At 36.7% G+C, this 27,292-nt stretch overlaps 1 protein-coding gene and 1 long non-coding RNA gene across 3 annotated transcripts in view; one reads left to right on the top strand and one right to left on the bottom strand.

The window, feature by feature from the left end:
* The window catches only part of Adamtsl1 (ADAMTS like 1), a 935,498-nt gene that overhangs the window by 503,475 nt on the left and 404,731 nt on the right, over positions 1-27,292 (bottom strand). The window lies entirely within an intron of this gene.
* Positions 346-26,171, top strand: LOC131425048 (uncharacterized). The gene is made up of 4 exons (XR_009228861.1): positions 346-654; positions 1,967-2,104; positions 10,590-10,746; positions 26,099-26,171. It is a non-coding gene; the product is annotated as an uncharacterized LOC131425048 (long non-coding RNA).

Genomic DNA, 27,292 nt, shown 5'->3' with positions numbered 1-27,292 from the left:
GAAGTCCCTCTGCCATGTGGTTTTCACAAGGAGTGGGCTGCTATTTGGAAGAGTAGGGGGCTCCCAGCTTTCAAAGTCTCCATTCTGACCTCTTGCTCTTCTCTGGCTCGTAGGCTTTGTTTCTTCCCCTAGTCAACACATGGCTATCAGAGCTTCACAGAAGGCTGCTGCCCATGGATTCATGCTTTCACTTCATTTTTGACCTCTATCATTTCCTCTTTCAATTCAGCTTAGACATTAATTAAAAATATGATCTTAATATTTTAGTCAACATCTTCAGGCATTCTCTACCTCAGGCATTTAGACCATATTGCTGGAAATTGTGTTCCTCTTTCTTCTTCTAATCCTATTTCTTTTCTCCTCTGTCGCTGGTTTCTAGAGGCCACCTTTGCATCCTCTTTATCTTGCTTTTCACCTTCCTTCGCCTTTTCCTTCTTTAATTTTTATCTCTCATCTGTTCTTGAACCAAAGCTGCTAGGTATTACTCAAGGGCATCTAACATGTTAGAAAAGAGGAGTTGTCAGCTCTGATTCTCTCCTTCCTCAGGCACTAAGCAGGACTCTATATGTCAATTTACCAATCTGGATTCATAAGCACCATTGCAAGACTTTAAAGGTCATCCATATTGTCTGCAGTTATGTGCCAAGTTCTATGGTAAGTGGTTAACAAGCATTCCTTCCTTAAATGTGAAGCTTTGCCTATTCCTATTTTAAGAACGAGTAAACCAAACCGCAAAAAGTTAGGTCATTTAATTGAAGGTTGCACAATTTAGGAGAGGGAAAGTAAAACTGAATATTCATCTGACTTCTAAACCTAGGTTCTACCCTTGCTCACAGGCTGCCTCCCCAAGAATTAATTATATCCTGTATATGTTGGTCAGCTTATAATAGGCAAATAAGAAATTGGATTGCACACACAACTGAGTTTATGATTGTTTACTTAGGAGAGACCTCAGAAGAATCTCGTGAGCTGTAGCCAACACTTTGAGGCAGGAAGCCTGATGCATGAGTAGGTGGGAGTGGTATGATCTCTCAGTACCTCATCTTCATAGAAAAATACCAGCTTCCCTGGAAAGGAGATGGCTGGGACTCTGAGACAACCACATTGGGATGTTCTTGGTCTCATTACCAACTCTTTGTTACCAGTATTACTTGTGCCTATGAGGCTAAAGAGAGGAAACTCTACTATCATTGATACCAAGTGGTTAGCTTGAGACCTTTGTTAGGTAGAAAGGTAAGAATTGAAATGTCAACATTAGGCTTATTTGGTTTATTTTCCTTTGGTTACTTGGATTTTTTTTTCTTCCATTTTAGCTCTATTACAACAATCAGCACTTTGTTAGTTTCCATGATTTAAGTTTCAATTATTGACAATGCAATAACCAGGGCAATTTCAGGTTATGTATAACTACCAAGAAACTCCAGTATCAGCATTTTGGTTAACTTAGTTTCTAATACACAATTCACTTGGGGAAGCAAATGCTGATTTATCAGCTAGAACTACTCCCAGGGGGGGCGTTACCTTTCTTCTTCCATCTAGTCATGATGACACTGAATGGCCTTTCTCCCTGATTCTAAATTTTGATGATACTTAGGGATCTAATCATTTAGTCTTTAGTGAATTGCCAGTAAAATATCAACTCCTTAAGAATTAGAGCACAAAGCAAAGAACATTTTGCTGTTCAGTACACTTCTCTCCAAATAATTAAATCAAATCCAAGTTGACTATATGAAATGTGAGAGGAGTGGACCCTGGGTAAAAAGTTAATTGTTAAATTTTTCATTTCCTGAGTTGGCTTATGTTCAATCGAACAATTATTGTGCGTTACTGCAATACTAGAAATATTTGTAATTTCTAAAGATTCATAATATATTTGTTCTAACATATTAGGCACCTCATCAGATCTGAATTTTTCTTTTCCCTCAACTACTTCTAAACTGATTTTGTATCCTTCTGTATGTTCCAGAGTTAGGTGAGTAAAAAATGTTCATGTGCTTCAACTCATCTGTATCAGCTGTATCTGGGAAAGACTCTTCAGCCCATCAGTGTTGAAACTGTCACCTTCTGTTTGAATGAAGTTTCTTAGAACAATGAATTTCAAATGGTAAGCATAGTTGATGTCCAGGACCCACATTTTCCTAGATTCATTGTGTCTGACAATCCTTCTACCCCATCCATTTCCAGATGTAACACAACCTTGACCTAACAGAACTGCTCCCTCCAGGCACAACAAGTCTTTTATGGTTGCCTTCAATCCCAAACAGAGGGCCTCTCCTAAGCAGGGATTGGAAATTGTGCCAAATTGCACATAATTGTGCATGATGAATTTGTAATACAGGCTAAAACTTGCTGGGAACTCAGCTGAGACCACCAAATTCATTTAGTTGGGTTTGGTTGGAGGCCAATCCTTTATTCACTAACCTACAAAGTCTCTGGAGCTTTTATTTGCTCACAAAAATATCTGAATCCAGCACTAGAATCTTTCTCTGCACGAAAACTAAATTGGTTTGATGTTGCTTCTCATAGTTGGGCTCCTTGAAGTACTCCAGGGGATTAAAAGTTGGAAAAGAGAAGTGGTTTTGGAGCATAGCACAAACAACTCTAGATGCTGAAAAATTAAATTTCCCTTATTATTTGCTTTAAGGAGCAACACATCGTTAAGTTCAAAGTCATAAATGGAAGAACTTATAATCCCCTCCCATCAAATCCTGCAACCACAGACATTTATCAAAAAACAACTTCCAATTTCAAAAAGAATCATAAACATTAGATATAATGATCAGTAAAAAAGCTGTTGGTGAAAATTGGAGTATATCAAGTGAAACACACTAAGAGGAAATTCACCAACATTTTAATAGCCGTTATTTTGGGAGTAGAATGATTATAGATGATTTCTCTGTTCTTTTCTCTATTTTCCAAATTTTCTATAATGTGACTTTAATACTCTTTATAACAGAAAAATACACTTATTGGAAAAGAACCCTAGATATTTTGCAGATGGTTTCGTTTCTTCTCATGCCATTCACATACTGCTGTAAAATGTAAACCTGTCGACAGTCAGACTAGCGTGGGCACCCAAATTTAGGGGAAAAACAATACCATCTTGTATTTTGTAAAACTCCTGCATTCCACAGGACTCCAAACACATTTAACAATCTTCATTTCATGATTCCAACACCATTTTTTTCTAAGATATGTTTCTTAACCAATTGTTAACTCCTGGGATTCCCTCTTATTGAGATTTACTTATACTTATTTGATGATATAAAATGCTGAATAGGGGAAGTTTACAAATAGATTTTTTTTTCCATTTTCCTAAGGGAAAATTAAAGGGTCAGGATTATGCCCAAGATCTACTATCCACAGAACAGATAGGAAGGGATAGCTCTCTCCTGCCACTCAAATTTGAGTGTTGATTGGTGGGCATTGGTAGGATTTCTCATGTTAGATGTTGGAATTTTCAAGACATATTCATAAAGTGCAGTGACTGGTATTTTGTATAAGATAATACTTTGATGCCTTTCCTATAATGCAGATTATTTAGAGTCCCTGTTCCCATACCCTGAATTAACTAGTAATGCCCTCCCCTCCAGTCACTGGGAAAGCAAAAAAATCTTTCCATTAATTTATGGTTGACTCTCTTTGGTCCTTATTAACATAGGGTACCTCACTTATTTACCCCAAAGAGTGAAATGATATCAATACTGCTGGCTCCATTTCCAGAAAAGGGAACTGAAGTTCAATGAGTTTAAAAATCTTACTCAAAATCTTATACTTATCAAATGACAGAATCAGAGCTGGAACTCACATTTCTGACTTCCTACAACCCAGTGCACTGAAACCATGACAAGGCTGTTGAAACTAGTTTCTTATTCCTTCGACATGTTTTTGTGTAGCTCCTAAGTCACAGGTTTTCAAGTTACTATTGCTTCAATTTTGCTTCCACTTCAGTTCAACTCAGTCTGGAGTCAAAGCCAATGACAGATGAGCAGAAAGAGGCAGCTGCCAGGGGATCCGAGATGTAGAGTGTATCTTAGGAAAGCTACACCATCACAGGAGCCTTTTGTGATAAGTAGGATCCTAGGAAGCAACAACTGGCTTTCCCTCTGTGAACAACCACACTACTACAAGTTACTTAATCTTGAGCACTAATCAAGTGCTAAATACTTTGTTAGATGTTTTAATCTGTAATCCTCACAATAATTTTGGAGGATTGACATCATCATCATCATCATCATCATCATCATCATCATCATTATTGCAATAGAGCTGAAGAAACGGAGGCTTAAAGAGGTAAAGTTGTTTAATAACACTTCAGCCCAGATGTATCCAGGGTCAAAGCAGAGGGTGTGAGGGGGGACGTTAACCCTCTGGAATAGGCATTTTGGTCTGATGGATATTTTAAGAAGGAACACCCAACACCCCATAGAAAGGTTTAAAATAGTATGAATCATGATGAATATATATTCGAATTCAAGATGGCTAATGGCTCACAAAAGATGAAACAAGAACTGAAAGCACAATTTTTGTGCACATGAAAGTTAAACTTGTAGTCCCTTCCCTTAAGAAGCTATGAAAGCTGGCAAGGACCCTGAGCCATATACCTCCCTGGTTAGTAAGAAGCCACAATTAGTAAGCATTCTTTGTGTCAAGAATTGTTCTTACTCTTTGTCCTCCTGTAATGTGGCACTATTTCGGGGAAGAAAAGTACATTGTGAATCTGGACATCACTGGCGAGTGATTTAACTGTGTAATTTTACCTCGAAGATGATGGGTGCCAAATGTTCTTAAACAGCATCAGATTCGGGGTGCAAAGGAATGGAGAAGATTGAGGCTGAAGAATCGAAAAGGGCCTAGAGGGAGGGAAGGAGGATAATGTTCACACAAAATCTCCCAACAAGTCAGCCCAGGATCAACTCTAACTTCATACTAGAAAATTACTCCAGCTCAATGTGTGCACACCCATGTGTTTGCATGTATGTTATATAGTTAAATATAGTTATTAGAAAAATGAAATTGTGATGAGTCCATCTTTACCTAAATTTACTAGTTAAGAGCCTGGCAATACATCTGCTTGAAGTATGGACTCTGAGAAGCAGAGGGTGTATGTGGGGGGCTCAAACTGTTTGAAGTCATAGAAATGTAATACATCCCTATGACTCAAATGTCTGCTTTAGGCAATTACAATAATCCCTACTAGTCAGTGTGATATTGGGAAACAAATTCTTAGTTGTCCTAATTGAAAACATATGTTCATACAAACACTTGTATACAAAGGTTCATAGCAACAATATTCATAATAGCCAAGACATATAAACAAACCAAATATCCATTAAATAACGAATGGAAGAACAAGCATGGTATATGCAGATGATGGAATATTATTTAGACCTAAAAAGTAATACAGTAGATTCTATTTTATGAGGAAAACTTAAATTTAAACTTAAATTTAAATTTAAAAGGCACAAAAGGCCACATGTTGCATTATTACATTTATAAGAAAAGTCCAGAATAGACAAGGTCATAGATTAGTCATTTCTAAGAGATAGAGAGAGAGAGGAGGAGGAATTGGGACTGATGTTTTAATGTACATAGGGTTTCTTTTTGAAGTGACAGAAACATTCTGGAATTTGTGGTTGCACAACATTATGAATATACTAAAATCACTGAATTTCACACTTTAAAACAGAGTTTTATATGAATTTTATTCTTATTAAAATGCAAAAGAAAAAATCTTCATGGTCCTAATTTTCCCATCAAAGGAACAAAGAACAGAAAAACAACTGAATCAAACTACCGTTTCCTGCAAGTTGTATCCTCCAGCATTTGGGGAAAAAAGTTGTGTGGTTAACTAACATTCACTAAGCTCTTCCTCAGGCCAGGCACTGGAATGAACCTAATATATTTCTCATTTAATTCCCACACAATTCTAAGTATATGTTGGTATTCACACTGAAGAAGACTTGGTCAAAGTCACAGGTTCAGTCAGTGGCACAGCCAGGGTTTGAACCGTTTAGGTCAACTTTAGTTCAAAGCTCAGCGCTCTTGCTCATTATGCAAAAATGGCCTCCCCAGAAAACAGGGTGAGGCAGAGCTTTTGATGGGGCAACAAGGAATACAATTTTTTCTTCTTTGAAGTCTAATCCATTGTGGGGCTATTCAGAGAGTTTGCCAGGGTGGGGAGGCCTCAAAGTCTGAAATGATAGGAGCATCATTCTACTAGAACAATAGATTTAGAGATGGAGGGCGCATGACTGTGAATGAAAAGCCTCTTCATTTTCATGTTTTTCTATTCTAGGTCATGGAAAAACAAATCAAATACATATTCTACATTATAGCTGGCAATAATTATATTATTGAACTTTTGGCATTATATTTGACTACACTTAAAAACAAATGCATAACTAAGGGATAAAATTCAGATGAAGAGGAACTAGATTTAGATTTTGAAATGTTATCATGGAAACATGAAATAGTAAAAACAGAAACAAAGCAATAAATGAAATCAACAAAAGAACAAACAAACAAACAAAAACTTCAGCAATGTCACAGGAATATTAACACTTAATCTCTGGTTGCAAAATACCCCTGTAGAGCCCTAGGAAGCATTTGGGCATAACTAAAAACCCTAACCTTGAACTCTTTGCCCTCTGGGAATCCAAAGGGCAGGGGAGATCAATCCTTGTTGCTTTAAAATTTTCTGTTGAAGTAAAATGGAATATGTTAATAATGCTACTACCAAAGGGATTACCAATTATTGAACCTTAATGTATTTTTAATTAAAACTCTTTTTTAAAATTAAAACTCTTAATTAAAACTTTCAGTTTCTTCAACAGAATTCTTCTGATTTAATAGAAAAAAAAAAAGTACTTAGCTTGGCGTGGTCCTACGTACATTTTTCAATCAAGAGCCTCCAAAGGAGCTTTGTGATTAGAGCATACACTCTCAGGTCCTGTCTTTGAAAAAGCATTCTCTTATACATTTCAGACACCCAATAACTTTTTGCAAATTCAGAGAGAAAATGTCCCTGCATGGCTGCCATGTGTGTAGGCTTGAGAGATGGGAGGCAATGACAAATTTGAGGCCTCTCAGCTTTGATAGTGTTGTTTAATATGCATTCAAAGAGCTCTATGTAAATAGTACTAAGAAATTGTTACAGGATCCAACCAAGACACATTATTCTAGGAGAGGTGGATTTTTTTTTTTAACTCACAGTAGAGCTCAGCACAGATGTCTGCAATGTGCATAATATGTAAAAACTTTTGTGCTTTTCAGAACAAAAATTGATAGGTCACAGATCATTCATTCCCTCTGAGGCTAATTAGAAACTCTATTCATTTATATCCACTCTTGTTACCTCATCTCTCTGACCACAGTTTGTCCTTACTTCCTAACCCTGAGATGTATCAACTTTATCATTTTACCACCTCTGGAAAGTAGTACAAACTGAATACAGAAGATTTTTTTTTTTAAGGAATTGAGTAGGTGAATCCTTTGAGTGGAGATAATAGCATTATTATAATTATAATTATAATTATTATTATTATTATTTTGATTTTTGGTATCCAGGGTAGAACCCATGGAACCCATGACCACTACGCAATATTCCCAGTTATTTTTTTATTTGAAGACAGGGTCTCACTAAGTTTCTTAGGTCCTCACTAAGTTGCTGAGACTAACCTTGAACTTGAAATCTTCTGGCCTCAGCCACCCAAGTCTCTGGGATTACAGGCATCCACCACCATGCCCAGAATTTTAAAATAAATGCCAGCATTTTAAAAATAAGAAACATTACTTGATGTATTTAAGAAAAGGGAAAGAAACTAAGACTGATTCAAATGACCATTTTAAAGTCTGGTGCTAAAGAGTATGCTGAAGATGGAAACTAACATTGATGGAATAAGTTCAGGAACATGTCCCTTTTTTATTATTATTTGTTCTAATCACTTAGACATGACAGCAAAATGCTCTTTGATTCATTGTATACAAAAGGGGCCAAATTTTTCACTTCTCTGGTTGTACCCAAAGTAGGGTCACCAATCATACATGTACCTAGGGTAATGATGATCATCTCATTCTCTCATCTTTCCTACCCCCATGCCTTCCCACTTTGCCGCATCAAAAGAGGAACTTGTCTTTTTGAGGGGAATATTCACAGAGTGGTCTAAAACAGAATGAAGATTTAGATACTGTGTATTTCTTATCAGTGTCTCTCATTGACTCAACAAACAAATTAAACCCCACAACTTCAAAATAGCTACAGAAATATCACACACTCTTATTTGTATTTAAAAAAGCATTTCATAATTTTATTTTATTTCCTTTTTATTGGTTCTTTTTAGTTATATATCACATTAGGATTCATTTGACATAATTATAAAAGCATGGAATGTAATTTGTTCTAGTTCAGTCCCCAGTACTTCCCCCTTTCCCTCCTCCCCTCCCTCCCCCTATTCCCTTCCCTCTCCTCTACTGGTCTTTCTATTTACTTATAGCTTTTTTAAAAAAATTTTTAGGAATTCTTCTTGCTATAGAATGATACTTGAGATGGAAGAAGGCACCACCTTCCATTTAGGAGCCAGTTTAATATTCTGCTGGTGGGTCTAAAATATACCTATCAGGACATGCTAAGTCATTTGATTAGCCCACTTCAGATTTTTAATAAAATTTTAAAAATAATATACTTTATATCATACCTTTGATCATTGAAGAGTCAATTCTAGAAGTTCAAAATAACTGGAACTTTGTTCATTTTTATGGCACCACCTAAGAAAGATGGCATAGTGGTACCAGATTACAAGGAGAGATGTAATCCCAGAGAGGGGAAATAGTAGGATGCAGAGATCTGTTCTATGAGGGTCACTCAGGCCCAGGCTCTAAACCAGGGGTTTCCATTCTCATCTTTTGAGGTTCCCTGAACCCAGCATGAAGGAGGATGGGCAATACCAAAATGCTTTGTCCCATTCCCCTATCCAATTATCTATTTATCACCCACCATGCCACCTGAGGCACAGACCATTCTCTCTCCTTCTCAACCCCTGTATTGTTTCTTCTCTGCCCTGCATCATTATGTCTTCCATATTCTTTCTCAGAAAATAATAATGAAATAGTGAATGTTATGTTACATCAGTAATCTTGATGTGCTATGAGAAATGTATTCTTCTTTAAAAGACAATGAGACATCCAGGATAATAGCAAAGTTCCTGAACTGTCACTCCATAGGAAGATATCACTTATGGAGTGTGGAGTTAGCAGTTGTTAAAGAACCTGTCTAGTAACTTAACTGAATGCATGAAAAACAACCAGAGATATGGAAAAAGGTAATATTAGTTCCCCCTTATCCATGGGAGATTTTTTTTTAAGATACTCAGTAGACATCGGAAGCTGTGGATAGTGCCAAGTCCTATGTATACCTGTGATTAAGTTTGATCCATAAATTAGGAGATTAGCAACAATAAGAAAATAAAATAATTGCAACAATATACTGTAATAAGTTCTTTAAAAACATAGGAATTGTTTATTTCTAGAATTTTTCAGTTAATATTTTTGAACTACAATTTACTGTGGGTAACTGAAACCACAGAATGCAAAATCATGTAGAAGGGGAAGATTACTGCAGGTATGGTAATCTTTATTTATACTATAAAAACTTCTAAAAGTATATTAGTAGATGATAACTCAATTAAATTATGGTATATCCACATAAGAGAACATTATATGGCTACTTTAAAAGGTGATATAAATATGTATATGAGATTGATGTATATAATGTAGTGTGAAGGAAAACTGTAAAATTTGATTCTGTTTCAGTGAAAACTATAAATATATATCTATATATATAGAGAGAGAAAAAAATCTGGAAATTCACTAAAAATCAACAATTTCCATTTTTGTGAGGTTAGATTGTAACTTTTAGTTTTTCTTTATATTTGATTGCATTTTCTTAATTTTTCTGTAGTATGCATGTATTAATTTTATAAACAGGAGAAATAGTAAGGGTTTTTTCATTTTGAAAGAAAAGGAGATTGGATTTTATACACCTACGCACTCAGCCACACAAAGATGGCAACCACTGATTTATACCTTATAACCTGTGAAAATAAAAAATATGATTATGACTTTTCATTGCCCCCTGGTGGAACAATACAGTAATTTTATGGCCATCCTTACCAGCTAGATATTGCCCATGAACTATTTGAATCAAAAGTGATAACTTTATGACCAAGAACACACTTGTTCATATTCATCCTAAGCTGAATTTTGGTAGATTAGGTCAGAAAAATCCCCTTGTCCTCAGTAACAAAATTATGGATGTCCATGTTCTTATTTAAAAAGTATGTAAGTAAAAGCTATTGATCCAGTTCCTCTGGGGTAAATTCATCAGAATAGTCTGGGTTAAACCTCAAAGCTTACTTCAGTTTTGGTCATTGAAAAGAAAGAACACTTGAATCCAGGTTGAAGGTTGAATTTACTTCATTTTAAATTAGGTAAAAAAAAGTAAATACTTGGAACTATGTCTGGTACATAGTAAATTCTATATAATATTAACCATATTATTTCTCCTGTTTTTTTTTTACCCCAATAATAAGAAGCTGCAAAGAGCTGTAATCCCAGTGGCCTGGGAGGCTGAGACAGGATGATCACTTGGAGTGAGGCATCACAACAGGGAACTAAGAATGGGGACTGATTTTTTTAGAAATGCCTGTGGACACATCATGCTTACCCACAAGTCTATGCCTCTACCAGGTAATGAATTTCTACCTCGTCATGGTTTATTTCTAACTTTATTAAGGACTGGTGGTGGACTTAGTTATAGCCTACCAAATATATATATTTGGTTATGTGTGTTAAATATCCCTAAGAAAATTCTTAAGAAACAAAATACATAACTGAGACTGCATACTGCCAGGGAAGTTGGATAACTGGGAAAAAGAGGAAAGCTAATTTATTTCTTCCTGTTTTTTCTTTTGTAACTTTCATTTTGGTTCCCTATGGATTTGTTACTAATCAAAAATTAAAACTTTTGATGGACTTACAGGAAATAAAACTGTTTAATATAGAGTATGTTTTTAGAAATGGCTAGGAAACAGAACAACATATTACCCAAGTACAAAGGCACATGAACATGTATTCATAAAATTATCATTAGTATGTGGAATATAAAGGAAACTTAAATGCAAGCCCTTGACCTAAACTAATTGGCAGTCTAAAGACATACATGGTAACTAGAGCTGTACTAGGATTCTGTGTCCACACACATGAGGAATCACCTGACTTTACAGGCATTTTTGGATACTGATCTGTGAGATGGGTAGAAGGAAGATTTGGAACAACATCCTTATAGAAAGGGTGCTCATATAGCATTTCCAAATCTTATAGTATCTACCTCTTGATCCATTTTTCCCCAAATAGTAAAATCTGCAATTCTATAAAATCTACTGTGCTTTCTTTCTTCTTCCAAAGCTTTCATCCAATACTAAAAGATTGTTCTTTAGCATTGTGTTAGTCAATTTCTTGTTGCTATGACCAAAATACCTGACAAGAACACCATACAGGAGGAAAAGTTCATTTGGCTCACAATTTCAGAGGGTCAGTCTATGGCTGGCCAGTTCCATCACTCTGGGCCCAAGATGAGGCAGAACATCATGGCAAAAGGGTGTGTGGAAAAAAGTTGCTCAGTTCATGGAAGCCAGGAAGGAGAAAGGGAAAAAGGAAGATGCACCCTTCCAGGGTACCTCTTAGTGACCCACCTTCTGCAGCATGCTCCACCTGCCTACTGTTATCACCTAGTTAGTCCATTCAAACTAGTATGTACCAAAATAAGTTATAGCTCTCATAATCTAATCATTGCACCTAAGAATATTCCTGCATTAAGGGGAGATACCGCATATCCCAATCATAACAAGTATCAATGTTTATAATATGTTATTTGATTTACATTCAAAGATGCACTAAAGATAATAAGACAGAAACTATAACTATGTAAAAAAGAGAGAGAAATGCATATTTTGAACTAGATATTTTAAAAAGTTAAAACCCTATCATGTGCATAGATACAAAGACAAGAAATCCCACCTATTATTTTTCATAGCTCTAAAAGAAGCTATGAACACCCATGATGATATCGAACAAGTAAAATATGACTGATATTTGAAACCATTCGCTGTGACTCTTCACTACCAAGTGAAATATAAAAGCTTATACAAAGTTATTTCTTTAAATAAAAGATCTCATTTTTTTGGTGACAAACTTTTTACCACAATGGATACTTAAAAGAGTGGTTTCAGAAAGACTAGCATACATATTTTCACAGGGCAATAAATACAGTAAATATTTCTAATTAGATTTGACTGAGTCACAGGTTAAGAGGTTCTTATCCAGCATATCCAATGAGTGCCCAGAAGAAGAAAGAGCAGACAAGGTTACATTTAAGCTTTTGGAGAGGCTTGACCTTTATTTTAGTCAAAGAGTTCTTTCCTGTTTTGGTATAAGCATACTAAATATTTATAATTATGCTTTTAAGGAATACTATGCTATTATATGTCGATATCCCCTAGCCCCTCCTGGAGTTGGGAACACATACTGTGAAGTATAACTTCTCTCACTGCATCCCCCAATACTCTCAGAATTAAATGTTAACGATTAAAAAAAAGTTCTTATTTATGCATTCCTCATTTGGTCAAAGATATGACTAATCACACCTTACAAGTGAATCATTAAAACGTTGAGAAAACCATCACCATGCAGCTTAAACACCTTTGGCAAATTGTTTTTAAAAAATGAGGTTTGGACCACACACAGAACTTTTTTTTTCTTTCCTGGTCTTTCATCTTAATAGTTATTTTTCTCTCTTCCCAAGGAACCTGACCTGCTTTAAATCTTTCCCTGCCAGATGATGTAGTGTCTTGCATCACCTTATTAATCTAGATGCAAGGCATTCGTTTCAAACCAGAAAATCCTTGTTTAGGCTGACCACTTAATATTAAATGTCTCTTTACAATTTTAGTCATTTCAAAACAATGAAGTTACCAACAGAATAATATGTCTCATCCTGTTTATGTGAGACACAGTTTTTCCTCCATCACTAAAAGTCACACACAAGAAATTTAATTTCATATATACATCCATATAATATGATGCTTTGCCAATCCTCCTCAGATGAAATTCTATCGAGTTCTTGCCACCTTTTCTTCTAATAGAAAAATTTGAAAATATCATAGTCTGAATTTTACCTTGAGACTAGTAAAATTTTCTTGCCAATTCCATAAAAGAGCGAGGTGGAAAACTGTTCTTTCCAGTTCACTCCTGTCTCTAATAATGTAAGGTCTCTGTCTGGCCAAAGTCAAAACATACACACTCTTCAGGTGAAGGAAAAGTGGAAATTCCAGAATTTGCCATTTTGTTATGATGGTTTCCAGTGTGAGATAATTAACGCCAAAACAAACTGCCCAGAACGCGTTTTATTCCTGCAAATCCAGATGTGGATCAAGAATACCCCCCAACTTTCCGTTCTGGCAACTGTCTTATATTTCTAGACTTAAATTCCTGAGTTTTCGAAGAAGAAAGTTTTATTCTTTCTCCTCTTTCTTCTCAATGCGGACGAGTCACCTTCACATTTATTTCGAACTTGGGGTGCAGGTTGTGGGGATAAGAAGGAAGGATTGGCCTTATGTTCCCAGGAGGATTTCTGAACTATGTTTCCATTTTTTTTTTTTTCATTTGGGCCAAATTCCTCAAAGTATATAACTTTTTTGTTTTTTCCTTCTCCCTGCCCCCCACAGCAACAGCAGCCGCTCCTTCTCCTACACTCAGACCTCTTTGGGGCGTAGAAAAGAATAAAGCCATTGTTCAGAGGTGCACAGCCCAGCACAAGTCTGGTCCACAGCCGTGGCATGAACAGCATGTTGTGGTTCTTACACACCTGGGGACCAGGTGGGGATGTATCAAAACAAACTGGGGCGGAGAGTGTGTGACGGACCATTTGCAGCACTAGTTAAACCTCTTTTCAAATCTGCTCCCCTCCTCCAGCTCTTTGGGGGTATTTTTTCTGGTTGTGCTGGGTCCACCTTATGCTGGCTAACACTTCCATTATGCTTTTTTGCCCTCAGGTCTAAGCTCAAAGAAAGTTTAAAAGTTCCTCTCAAACTAAATTTGGGCCCAGTGTATTTCTGAAAGATAAATTCTCTGAGGACTTGATGGTACAGAAATATCCTCCTTTAAAACAACCTGTGACGGGATCATGGTTCTAGGGTTTGTCTTAAGCATGGTCATCCATGAATACCTGAATTTTACTTTGAATATATCCCAACTTGGTAGAATCAGGTACATGACTTACTAGGTTTGATTCTCTAAAGCTGGTAGAGGATTCAGGGAAACTAGCAGGGGCCCCCTTAGATGCCATACAATTCCATTTATTCTTGATTAAATTCTCCTAATAATACTTTGAGGTTCACCTTAGTCATTTAACAAAATAGGAAATCAAGGCCCAGCAAGGGTAAGGACACAGGTTCTGCCATCCAGAAAAATGCAGATGCAGGATCTGGATAGAGAACTTCCAATGCCTAAATCAACAGCCCTCCTTATGAGTGACAGCTACCTATGTTCTCTGGGAAGTCATTTAAATGAAACCATAAAGTCATGACAAGCAAAGCATGGCTGTTTATTGTTCTTTGTGATGTGACCTTGATGTTTTTCAAGGTCACCTATGGAGGTAATCGTGATAGCCCTTCGTGTAAGTCTTGTTTACCTTGGACAATTATTAGAGTATGGTCAGTGTGCTAGTTTAGAGAGCTGACTCCAGAGACTGTGTTTAAACTATGTCTCTACCACTAGTAAAGACATGATTTGGGGCATAGTGCTGAAATGCACTGTGCTTACCTTTCCTCAATTGTAAAAAATTGGTATAATAGCAGCACTTACCTAGCAAGGTCAATATGCTGATTAGACAATAAAATTAAACAGAATGTCTGGCAATATATGCTCAATAAATTGTTGTTATCATGTATCTACCCATCTGGGTATAAACTGGTATATTTTGTGTCACTATAAAAGAATAATAATTAAATTTAAAGTAGCCTTATATATTTATAAGAGTGTGTTTAATGGAAAGAAAGCAAAGATCTGCATTCTCAAGTTGGCTTTGATTTTACAACTCCCGGGACACGGATTCTGGGTGAAACATCTAACAACTCTGTTTCAGCTCCTTAGCTGATCTTGATACTGCTTCCATATATTTCCAAAAATATGCAATTTAATGTGTCATGACATATAGTATGTACTATGTAGCAAATATCATATATTACATTATCTGTTCACTTAAATGTCATAAAACATTCTCATTTTATGGATGATGGTAGTGAGATTTAGAGAAATTAAGCATTTTGCTCAACATCATAACCTGTTTAGATAAAGTGATGAACATTGTGTTTGGGCCTGACTGATTCAGTGTCCTGGCCCTTAACATTGTGGCTCCTACTCTGTTCAGCTAGGCACCCATTAAGAAAATCAGTAGCAACCCTCTCTGTTTTAACCATCTAGGTAAAAATAAAACCCATTATAGGGAGAAAATACTAAGTCAGCTCTCTATGAGCAGCAATGGTTATTTTCACTCCTAAGAAGATTAATACATGTGAGAAGCTAAATTTAAATCTACAATTGGCCAGAGATTAAACTAATACAACTCTGTTTTGGAAGGAAGCTTTTAAAAGGCCAGAACTAAACTCTTCAAGTTAACGGGATTCGAGCTTTCATTGCTTTCCTTTCTCCTTCCCTTTAACTAAATTCAACTTTGTATTTTTTCATCTTGTTTTTTGGAGTCTTTCCAGGTCACCTCTGTTAAGAAACACAAGGCCCTTGGCACCAAACTTTTGGGAATGTGCCCACATCGGCCTCTGAATGTCTGCCTGCCTACCTTTGATGCTGCATTCAACACCCAGCTTAAAACAAAGCAGCACTGGAAACAAAAGCTGCTCAGAGCACAAAGGGCCCAGCTCACCAGTCAGTGGCCCCACTGATAAAGACCATGAGCAAGAGGCCTGAAAACTCTCAGATCAGGGCCAACCAATTTTCATTTCAGGGGAAAAAAAAGGCATTGCTACCTTATAGAGGAAGAAAGGAATAAGTGATGATGACAGCTATGCCGATTCATTATTTTTTAAATGATTCTGAAACATTCTAACTATGTTGGTGTCATGCAGATCCTTCCCAGAACTAAAGAGGTTTTGTTCCTCTGTGTATAGAAACTTTTATTTATGATAAGGTTTTCATTTGGACATGATACTCTAATTTAAAATGTGGAATTCTTCTTTGCTTTAGTTTCTGAGAATTGAATATGTCATTCATCATCTTGGTGGTCCTAGTAAAATACCCTGGAATTCTCATCCCAGGTTTCAATAGTTACGTATCTATCCATATGGTAACAATATCACCACAACCAAATTCTTGCTACCAAAGGAATCAAATAGTTCAACTTCAGCCCCACACTCAGGAATATTTTCTTGTCTCTAAGAAGTAAATTTCAATCTCTAAATTACCAGGGGAGAATAAATGTGATATAAGCTAAAATAATTTGATCTGCTAAATGTAACCTATTGCTCTAGAAGAGAAGAGTAACCACTCCCAGTGGGAGAGACCAATGAGACTAGGGCACATTTCTGTTTCAAACATGATGACCCCCTTTGCAGATCTTGGAAGAACTGGGTCAAAAACTCACTGAGGCTGCAAAGCAGGCTGCAGCAAGAGCTTTATGTATTTGTTTCTGAATGAAAGCTTTCTTTTTCTAAAAACCAAAGAGAGAGTTCTGAGATGCTAGGGACTTCCATGTTCTAATGGCTCATCTCTAGTCAAGGGCACTGTCAACTTTAAGTTGAATCCTTCAAAGAGCAGAGTGTGGGGGTAAAGACCCAGGGAGGAATCAGGAAACTGAGGTTCTTTCTCTGTTGTCTCATTAATTAGCTGATGATTTAAACCAGTCTAACTTTTCTGGGCTTCATTTTCCTCATTCAAAAAGGAGAGGATCCAATTACACAAAATCTAAGGCCATTTTCACTTCTAAAATTTCTGCTTTAGAACTGGACCCAGCAAGATTTTCTCTAGCTGGGTACAGTGGCTCACACCTGTAATCCCAGAAGCTCAGGAGGCTGAGGCAGAAAGATCCCAGGTTCTAAGCCAGCCTCAGAAACTTAGTGAGGCCCTAGGTAACTTGGTGAAACTCCATCGCAAAAAAAAAAAAGATTTTCTCTATACTCCTAGGGCAATGAGTACGGTAGCTATCATTTCCTAAATGCTTTTCTGCTCCAGACACTGCTAGAATTTTTCTTATGCAATGTCTACACTCTTCCATGACCCTCTATGAGGTATATGTGACTCTCCTTTTACAGACAGGAAAACTCATACTTACATGAGTCATTCAGCTAGTTGGTGGAAAACCTAGGATGCAAGCTCAGACTGACTCATTCCAAAAGCTCAAGGTCATTTGTTACTAAACAAAGCTCACTATCCCTGCTTTCAGGGAGGTATCGCTGAGGACTGATAGTGCTGATGCTGGCCACACTGGGACCCTAAAGAGCTGGCGATATGCAGTGTTCAGGAATATGAATAACCAAAAGTGAGGACACAATCATCTCTAAAGTAGATAATAAAAGGGTTACCTCTTAATTGAAAGAGTTCATAGTCGTAAAGCACTTACACTGGTATATGACACGGATCAATCTCTATTGATGTGTTTGTAAAAATTAACACAGATGAATAAGAACTTGTGAGAAGCAAAAGGCAAATGGATGTTTAGACCAAAGGCCCAGAGGGAAGGTAGAGATTGAAGGAGGTTAAAAGTGGGAGGATCTAGGAACAGGGCAGGACATGAGAGCAACAGATGGAGCATGAGAGGGTCAGGCTGGTCTGGAGTCCCTGACTTTTCTATTTGTAGTACTTAGGTGGGGCCTCTTTGTTCTTTTCCTCTTCAGGTGGTATCTTTGCATTTTATGGATGCTAAGGTACCAAGGTAGCTCAGCTCAGGGTCCTGTATAGGAGCAATGGCATCTGAGATGTGCAATCAAGGTAGTAGCCACTAAGGAAGCAGCTCCTCTCATCTCTGAGGTGCAGGTCTTTAATTCATGTGTCCTGTTTATTATGCAGAGGCCAATAGATTACTTGTCTTGTGCATACACCTGACAAAGACCCAGACCCAGTAGGTAACTGAAACTCAGGGTGAAGCTAAAGATGAGGAAAGTATACCACTGTCTCTGGATGATCAGAACAAACCTCCAGGGACAGGAGATGGAGCTCTGAATCACCTGGCTCCTATCTCTATGTCTGTCAGAAGTCATGACTATGCCTTTGAACTTTGTGGAGGCATATCCACCATTCCTTTAAAAGATGGCTCCAGAGGAGAATTCTGCTTAAACAGCTCCATCAGGATGATGACAGAGCTTCCAAGTTTCCCTGCTGAGCGTCCTTCTGACTCCCTGTGTTCTGAACTCAGATCAGTTCTTGCACATTAGTGTTCAAGTATGTGGTGCGCTCAGACTTGGCACCTGCTACTATTGTTGGCTCCGCCCCTAACTCCCTGTTGCTTGTTTTCCAGCCTTGTAGATCCACTTAGCCTTCCTCAGGGTCTTCCCTGCTACCCCTCTCTCAACCTTAATGGCCAGCTCTGGGGTTCAACAACTTCCAATTCCTTGTCACCCTAAGAGCACTGCTTGGTCCCCTGCATGTAAGATGCCAAATTTTGTGCTATCACCACCATGAACAATGCCTATTTGTGAATATCACATATGCATCATGCACTTAAAAGTTTCCAAGTTTAGGGTTGGGGTTGTGGCTTAGCAGTAGAGTACTTGCCTAGCACTTGCGAGGCCCTGGGTTCGATCCTTAGCACCACATAAAAATAAATAAATAAAATAAAGATGATATTGTGGCCAACTAAAAAATAAATATTTTTTAAAAAAGTTTCCAAGTTTAAAAGGCACATACAGACTTGGTCAGAAGAGGCTATTAGAAATAATCTAAATGTGACAAAACAGCAAGAGTCAGAAAAAGTTGGAATATTCCTTAGAGAACCTGAAGAATTTTATGAGAAGGATTTAGAGAATAACTTTTAAAAAATCATTAGAGCCTAACAAATTTTAGTTGAACAAAAAATTTTAGTATTTGAGTGAATAAATACTAAAATACCTAAAAACCCTAAATATTAAAAACCCTAAATTTGGGTGATTAAGATATTTCCCACTCTCAGGACTAGGGAAGTGGGTTCTATGTTGCAAAGATTATGTTTTAATACTTGGTACTAGAAATGAAGAAATAAAATCAGATTTCAGCAAGAGACATTCTACAAGACCTCAGGAGAGATTTCCACACAGGGAGCCATGAACTATTTCCCAGGAGAGCAAACATGTCTATCACAGTCATAAGAGGTAAAGCTGTTTTAGTAATAGATTAAATTTGGAGTACATGCTACAGAGTCAAAGACTGAATAGATGGAAGTTTTTCAAGAATAAATGTACAGGGATCCCAGGCAAAATGAAATGCATCACAGTTTATTACATTTTTAAGACAAATTCTGTAAAACTTAAGGGACTCAGATGGTGCTTCCTAGTCACTACTGTATAAAGCTCTGAAATAAGTTTTCATCTCCTCATTCTTAAACTGTTTCTAGACACGTGAGAAGGTAAAAATCCAGGGGAGGGTTTAGAATTAAGAATGATTTTAGTTCAGTTGCACTGACTACCAATGACACAAATATATTCTCTGGGAGTAATCAATCAGGATTATATATTCTCTTGGTTTACCAAGGAAGGTTGATTTTAAGCCAAGCTGGCTCCTGCTGGACTAGTGCTTGTAATTGATACTCACTTCATTGATCACTGCTGGGGTTCAGATCAAGGAGCAGGAAACCTCATTTTAAGATATTAGCATGTGAAGGAAGGAAGGAAGAAGAAACAGGGAGAAGGAAAGCAAAGAAGTAAAGGTTCGGGATCAGATTTGGAAAGTCAAAGGACAACAAAGAATTTAGCTGGGCAACGCTTTCCCAAAAGAGAATCCAAATCCTTGAGACCTACAAAAACAATCACCCGATTGATGTACATATCACAGAAGGAAAAAAAAAAAATCGAGAGACAAAAATGTGCAGCCTAGTGAGAATTACAATCCCTTCCATTAAACTAAAAGTCTACTTTGCCATCTGAGTGCCTACAGCCTAGCTGTAGGAAACATTGATATGCCAGGGCTTTCTGGTAGAGAGCTACAGACAGGTCAGAAGTTTGGGAAAGAATCTTCCTTGGATCCAGTTCCTTTTAAACTCAGGATGTGAAGGAAGAAATCCTCAGTTGATACTGAATATAGCACTGAAGGTAAAACATATTCAAGTGAAACTGTCCCTTTTCTTAACCTCTATTTCAGGCCTTGACTTTTTCTGTGTCAACGCTTGAGGAAATTTTAAGTATTTTAACTTAAATCAAATGAAGAATTAAAAAAAAAAGTACGCAACTTTTCAAAGGTCTCAGCTTCTCCAAATAGGCCAAATTGGAAAGAGGGATGCCAAACAGGGCTAACCATGTTTGCCATCTCCTCACCCATGGAATATCTCACTAAGTTATCTATGGTCATATATGCTAAGGTCAAAAGGTAAAAAGGTAAATGTTCAAAATTTAATTTACATATAATTAAGTAATTTAAAAAGTGATGATTTTTTTAAAAAAAAGCATAAATATCTAAGAGAAATGCAACTGAAAAGAGCTACAAAATACATTGGACCCTCAGCCCTACCACTTTCTTTGCCATTCCATGGCATTGATGGTTACTACCATTTGAGCTGATGTTTGTAATGGCGTCTGACACTAAACAACACAAAAGCTACAAGAGATAAAGGAAATTATCTATACACTGTCTTAACAGTTATAAGAAATGCTCAAAGGAGGAACAGGAAAACAATTCTTAATTTTCCCAAGTTCTTAATGAACTTGTAATTTCATTTATTCTGTGTACTGGGGACTACCAGACCTATGAACAGATAAAGCGGGGAAAAGACTTACATAAAGATGAAGAAAATGGAATTGGGCTGGAGGAGGCAAGGGAGAAAGAATGACAGAATGAAATATTGTTGTATTCGTTATGTGGTTACTTAATATATCTTCTACACTAAAGAGTTCAGTACAGAGAAAAACATAGAATCATAGAGTTTATTATGCCCAATAAATATCAACCAAACAACAATTACATCAACCAAGAGTAAACTTTTTTAAGAGAGACACTTAGTACATTTCATTTTTTAAAAACATTTCAACATAATACTTTGCTTTTTATACACACTTAGTCCGTCTTTCTCCTCTTCTCTCTCTCTCTCCTTCCTCCATTCTATGTCTACACGAACAGTGGGAAATATTTATCCGTAAGGTCTATTGAACAACAGAATGACGCTATGCAAACTCATAATTTTTAGGGTTATAGAGTTAAGTGATACATTTAACTGTCTTGATTTCTAAAGTAATGAACGAAATGTAAGGTGTTATTCAGTTCACATTATTTAATTATTTATTAAGTGTTATAAATTATTCATGTTCACACACAACATAAGCAAAAACTCAGACAAAAGAAATAGCATGTAAGTTTCAAGGACAGAAAACTTTTCTTTATGTCTAGACCATGGAATTGACAGAGGAATACTGAGAATAAAAGTGGGGAGATGAGCAGGGCGCAGCTTAGGAAGAGTTTTGCAAATTATATAGAGAATTGGGTTTAAACTAAAGGAAAATCTGGAGCTGCTAAAGTATTTTACATGGGGTCTAGAATTACCAATGTTATATTTCAGACAGATCATCCTGGGTACAATTTTGGAACAAGTCCTAAGTACAGCAGACTGGCTTGGAGACAGTAGTAGTATGCCACTGATGATGAGGGTCTTGTCTTGGGCAATGACAGCAGTGTTCTAAAGAACAAACTGGAAACAGACTGAAAAGATAAGTACGTAGACTTGAGAGAGCTTGTTGATTACTTGGGTTATAGGAACCACAGGAAGAGGAAGAGAGTTCAAAATGTAAGAGAAGATTGTGAGTTCAGCTCGGGATATGCTGAGTCTAGAGTCTACATAGAACTGAGAGAGAGTGGATATATGTTTAGATTTGTAATTCAGGTTAAGTACCTGGGTTAAAGTCATAGATTCAGGAAATAATAAGTACACAGATGAAATCCTTGAGAATATTGACTCAGGGAAATTATATAGTGGGAAGAGTAAGTAGTCTAGGACATAATCTAGGAAACTCAGGCATTTTAGAAATGAGAAAAAGAAAAGGTACCTCAAAACAAGGTGAGAAAGGAAGAATAAATTCAAAGAATTGGTGATGTTGGAAAGTCTAAACCTTCTCATTTGCTTGTTGGTCTACCAAGGTCACTACAGACATCAAGGAGGAAAGGATCAACAATGTGGAGAGGAGATGAGAAACACCAGTGCTGACTCCTGCTCTGGATTTACCAACAGGAGGGTCATGCTGGTCTTGCTGAGAGGATTTTAGCACTATGGGAGGTGGGAAATCCAGTTTGCAAAGGGATGCTGACTGATAGGAAGTAGGGGAGTCACATCAGTAAGTGAGCATAACCCTGAAGACGTTTGAATATGGAAGAAAGAGAAGGAGCACAGAATAGAAGATGTAAAATAGAGAAAGGATGGATTTTTAAAAAACAAGCAATAGGAGTATCCTGAACACATTTAAACACTGGTTGCACCATGCATCCATAGTGTAAGTAATCTATAAGGCATCTGGATTTCCTACTTGGTCCTTTGGATCCTGAAGAATCTTTCTTCCTGCTTCCTCCATCTTCACCCATCCCCAAAACCAGGCCAGGCTTGCCCACCCACATACTGTCAGGGCTCCCAGCACATAGCCCAGGTAGAGCCCTTTCCATTAATGCTAGGTTAATTAGTCTTGCTCATAAGACCAAAGAATAAACCTCTTCCTTTAAAAATCAGGGACGAGAATGGTATCTTATGGAAATATTTCTGTAACCTCTCAACTTCAGTTAGCAAAGTTTCAAATCTTCAACGGTCCTGTTGTGCTATGAAAGTCTAGAGATGCTAAAAATAATTATTTTTTCAAAAAATATGGCAACTTCCAAATACTTTCAAATCTGAACAGACTAACATACAACTGGCCTTCCATTTCCACAGTCTCCACATTTACTCACTCATTCAATAAACCACAGAAAGCAATGTTTTTTAGATGTGTCTATACTGGACATGTAGATTTTTGATCATTATTCCTGAAATAATATGGTATAACTGTATAGACTTTATATTGTAATAAGTATTATAAGTAATCTAGAGATGATTTAAAGTAAATGGGAGGATTGCATAATTTATTTGCAAATACTATGACATTTTATATGTACTTGAGCATCTGGGATTTTGATATCCATGGAGGTCTTGATCCTATCTTCCATGGATACCAAAGGATGACTGTATTTTGAATTCCTCTTCACATAGTATGGCACAGTTTATATTTTCATTTTTGAAGATTTACTTTTAGAACACCTGGTTTTAAAGTGAGAAAATATTTAGGTTATCTAATGGGGACAGTGAATAGTAACACTGTCTTGAAATGAGGCTTCTAGAATGTGGACTGCATATGAGGTATCTAGAATCTTTACTCAGTTATTATGGGGTTTTCTGTCCTCAGAAAATTGGTTTTAAAAACTATTATAGCTTGGATCTGAAATGTCCTCCAAAGTCTCAGGTGTTCAGGGGCGGGGCTTTTGGAAAGTGATTGGATCCTGAGGGCTCCAACCTCATTAATGGATTAATTCATTGATGGATTACTAGGATGTGGGACATAACTGGAGGAAGTAGGGCACTGTGAGCATACCATGGAAAGGTTTGTATCCTCCCAAACAGACAGACGGACAGACACACTCTCTCTCCTTTTTAATTTTCATGTGCTGGGCAGTTTTCCTCTTCCCTGCCCTTCCACCATGATGTTCTGCCTTGGACCTAGCCAACAATGGGCTGAAAACTGTAAAACCATGAAACAAAATAAAGCCTTTATCCTTTAAGTTGTTTATGTCTGGCATTTTGGTCAGTATGACAAAAACCTGATTAACACAATAACCAAATCCACAAAACACCTCTGTATAGATTCCCATATAAGATTAGAATGATTGCTTTCCCAGTTTGGAAACAATCAATGTTAGGAGGTTGGCTATTGGTAAATATAAAAATATTTTAGGGATAACTGAATTGAATAGTTGCTTAGAACATATTCACTCTGCTATGGTAGCCTGTCTTAATGCAACAAATTGAAGGGTATATTTAATGCAAAGAACAGTATGTAAATATGTTGCCTCTTTTCTATTAGAATTGGAGCTCCTCCCCAAGAGAGGAGGGAGATATCTTTAGCCAAGGTCTGTTATCATTCCTCTGATTTTCACTGTCATTACAGAGATACCAACATACTTTCATCATGTGTTTCAATCTTAAGATTATCAAGAGGTCTAAATTATTAACATAGTTACAGTTATATGCATGAGGATCTCTCTTGCTTAAAAGAAGAATAAAAAGTATTCCAAATAAAGTACCTGAGAAGGGTACAATTAGAAAATTACCCAAATAAGAACTTCTCTCTCTCAAGAATTAAATAACAGGAAAAATCTGTCTCCTTTGATTATAGTCATTCTTTACATTTTTTTTATAATGGAAGCAATAGCTTTAAATAAAAGGAGAGAGAAATGTTTACTCTATTTTATTTCTGTTTTCCCAAGTTCCAGTTTTGTGACCTAAGTTGATAACAGATTCTTGTAGAAGATGATTCTGCCTGCCATAAATTTGGAAAGAAATGGCAGAAATTAGATGAACTGGTTTATTTAGAAAATTATTTTTAAGTGCATTAAATGTTTAAAAAGCAAACAAACAAAATATTGACGGGAAAATCACCACTATTAGAACTGAGAACTTCATATTTGTAATCTAGCCAACAATGTAGGATATAACTTCAGAAGGAAAGTGGAAACAGAAGTATTTAAAACAATTCAGAATATAAATAATTTTTTGGTAAAAGTTTTTTTGTGTGCATGTGCACGGCACTGCTGTGGAGTTCATAGCTGAAAATCATCTGTTAATGGATCTCCAACAGAAGAATGCATGGAACTTAGGTCAGGAATGTACAGTGTGAATTTGTATTGTGCCTAGAAAATGAGCACATTGACACTCCTGGGACCACATGCCAATCAGTCAGGTCTAATTCCCTCCCTATCTACATATTTTACTTCATCAATTGCTCACTAACTCTGTAAGGTGTAGGTATCATCATTTACTTTTTTAAACATGATTTGTGAGAATAAGCAAATATGCCCAAGGTTTTACAGGTAGTATGAGGTGTTGATTTGGGTTTGAACCCAGGTTGATTTCATTTCAAAACCTAGGAAATCTCCACTCAGCCATAGTGTCTTCCCTGGATTGGTTGTGAAGCTAGTTGATTCTTAGTTGGAGGGACTCTAATTCAGGACCTGCCAGACCATCTATCATATCAAAATCAACAGTACCTTGAAAGAGTATCAATGAAATCACCTAAATGAGAACTTTCTTCCGCCTCCCCAAGAATTGAACACCAGGCAAAATCTGTCTCTTCTTATGGATTGTTATCCTTCCCTTTTCCTTTTCCTTATAATGGAAATTACATGTAACAATAATTCTTTGAGAACTCTCCTGCCTGAATATCGTACTCAGTTACAGCAGCTAGGTTACAGTATTTTTGTCCCTGTTTCTCTGGGTTTTTTTTTTTTAATCTTTTAACTTTTATTTAACCAAGCTTACTGCATTTATGATATTTGGAAAGCTATCTTATACCATTTTTGCAAAAGTGGTTTGGTATAAATAAATGGCAACATTTAAAAAAAAATAACACCTGAGAACATTTTTAAAACCTTGGTAACCCTATCTTTTAATGGTTAGATAATTTGTGATGTAAATTTTCTAGCTTTCTGGCCACTCCTGCAAAAATGGTTACATTCTGAGGTGGGAAAAAGAAAAGAAAATTGGGGGAAAATTGCTCCTACTAGGTGGCAGCTATGGTTGGGTGCTTCATTTACATAATCTTCATTATTCCTCACATGCTTACAGATGATGAAAGAGACTCAGATGTTCACTAAGCTCATGCAGCTCAAAAGTGCCAGTTGGGATTTTTACATCCAGGTATGTCTGATTCCTAAGTGCTCTTTTCATTCGGCCAGCAACATCCTGGTACCGTGACACCAATCTTGGGTAGTCCATAGGCCGGGCATTCTACACTCAGTTATACCTATGGAAATAGCTGTATATGTTCCAAATTTAAATGACTTTATAACTGTCTATTGTTTGTCCTCAACTAAATCTATTCATGCTATATGGCCAAATTTTAGTAAATATTTTGAAAAACAAAAATTGGACTGGTGCTTAAAAAAAAGATTACAAGAGAGAGAAAAACTCTAAATATGTGATAGCATGGAGCACACAGAAAAGTTTTTACTGCCACTTAGTTTTGGAAAACTTTGAAGTCAGCATCTCCATTTATATATAACATACTCATCTCTAAATATAAAACCATGAAACCTTTATAGGAATCCTGCCCTTTTTCCCAAATGTTATGTAAAGTTTATATTTACATCTATGTAAGATACATGGGCTGGACAAGATCCATTCAAGAGTATGAAAGTACAATGAGGAGTGTGCCTTCTATAGTTATATAATATATTGACTTTGGGCTTATGCTAGAGGAATTGTTCCTTGCCTCCAGCTCCTGAATTTACTACAGCTGCCAAACACTTCCAAAACCTCTCACTCTCAATCCCAGGGCTGGAGAAATTCCACAGCCCGGGGAGATCAAGTTTCACATCAATATTTTGGTGGGCTCTTTGCCAATGCCTTATCAAGGAAAAATATAATTATAGGCGAGACTGCAGCAGGCTGATTCTATAATGTTCTCCCTCCTGTCTCAGCTGCTAAAATATAATATAATAAAAGTGATATAAGATACTGCATCTGCCCTTTTGGTAATTCTATTTTCATTTTAGTTCCATTGCTGGATTGAGGATGACTCCAAGCCACGCCAAAGCTACTGATGTTCAACTCCTAAAACTTTAGCATCTGACTTAGGAAAGTGACAGCTTAAAATAGAACTCAACGATAGAAAGGAGAACTGGCAATGAATAGATAATTTGGAGTCTTATTGCAAATGGGGCTTTGTTTTCTTTCTGGAACTGCTTTAATGAACCGTTCAACTTTGACACTGCAGATAAAGTTAGTATAAGGTCCTCAAGAATTCATTCATTTTCTTTA

Source organism: Marmota monax, unplaced genomic scaffold (genome assembly GCF_021218885.2).
Source record: "Marmota monax isolate L192 unplaced genomic scaffold, Marmota_monax_Labrador192_F-V1.1 WCK01_AAM20220418_F8-fsc00033, whole genome shotgun sequence".
NCBI lineage: Eukaryota > Metazoa > Chordata > Mammalia > Rodentia > Sciuridae > Marmota > Marmota monax.
The sequence above is the reverse complement of the archived record's forward strand: the minus strand, read 5'-3'. Positions and strand labels throughout refer to the sequence as shown.